The sequence below is a fragment of the Scylla paramamosain genome, chromosome 21 (assembly GCF_035594125.1).
Source record: "Scylla paramamosain isolate STU-SP2022 chromosome 21, ASM3559412v1, whole genome shotgun sequence".
NCBI lineage: Eukaryota > Metazoa > Arthropoda > Malacostraca > Decapoda > Portunidae > Scylla > Scylla paramamosain.
Window position 1 is genome coordinate 7,820,767 of NC_087171.1, and position 1,028 is coordinate 7,821,794.

At 37.4% G+C, this 1,028-nt stretch overlaps 1 long non-coding RNA gene across 1 annotated transcript in view; it reads right to left on the reverse strand.

Annotated features, from left to right (window-relative positions):
* The window catches only part of LOC135110942 (uncharacterized), a 95,645-nt gene extending 94,617 nt beyond the window's left edge, over positions 1-1,028 (reverse strand). The window contains exon 1 of the long non-coding RNA XR_010273500.1: positions 74-1,028. This is a non-coding gene — a long non-coding RNA (uncharacterized LOC135110942). The remainder of the gene's footprint in view (positions 1-73) is intronic.

Consider the following 1,028-nt stretch of genomic DNA (forward strand, 5'->3'; position numbering starts at 1 on the left):
TGTTAGAAAGAAACCGATGTGAAACAGAACCATCGTCTTATTCCCTGACTTGAACCAAACATAAGATAAGTACCTTTCATAACATCAGTCTCCAGCAGTCCACTTGTGCCCTCGTGGCCGGTGTTTTCCTCCCACCCTCTTCCTTCTCTTTCTCTTATCATTCTTCCTTCACGCAATGATGACAAACGAGGAGGAGCTGGAAGGAGGGCAAGAGGCCATGAAGAAAGTGTCATTTTAAGTTTGATAAGTTGTTCCCTGTTGACCGCCGGCAGCTCTCTCTCTCTCTCTCTCTCAGCCACGCCGCTGCCTGACGCTGGGCGGGGACAGATTTGTGTAACTTGAGATACCAATGTGTTCCTCTAAAAACATATAAACTCAGACATATATACAATATAAATAATTAATGTCTAAATAAATCATGAGCTGATACAAAACTTACGAAATTAGATTAATAAACAAAGGAGAAGATAAGTAAAATGAAAGTGTAAACTAGGTAAGTAGGTAATGAGGTAATAAAACTTGATGGGAACAGGAAAAACACTTTGAATAAACTCAAATAAATATATAAATTGCAACAAAACTTCCCCCCTTGAACAAAACCTGGAATAATAACACTCCAGAACAAAACCCCTCAGACCAAAATAGCCTAGAACAATAACACCCTGAAACAAATTTCCTATAACAACAACACCCTGGAACAAAACCTCCTGGAACAATAACATTCTGGAACAGAACTTCCTGGAACAAAACCCCTTGGAACAAATTACCCTAGAACAATAACACCCTGAAATAAACCTGGAACAATAACACCCTGGAACAACAACACTTTAGAACAAAATTTTCTGCAGCAATAATCCCTGGAATAAAATACAAAAACATTGAAACAAAACCTTTCAAATAAGAACCATTTAAAATAAATCCCTTGGAATAAGATCCTGGAACAAATTCATATGAACAAAAACCTCTTGAAACAAAACCACTGGAATATAACCTTACGAATAGAGTCTCAAGAACAAAATATCTTAGAA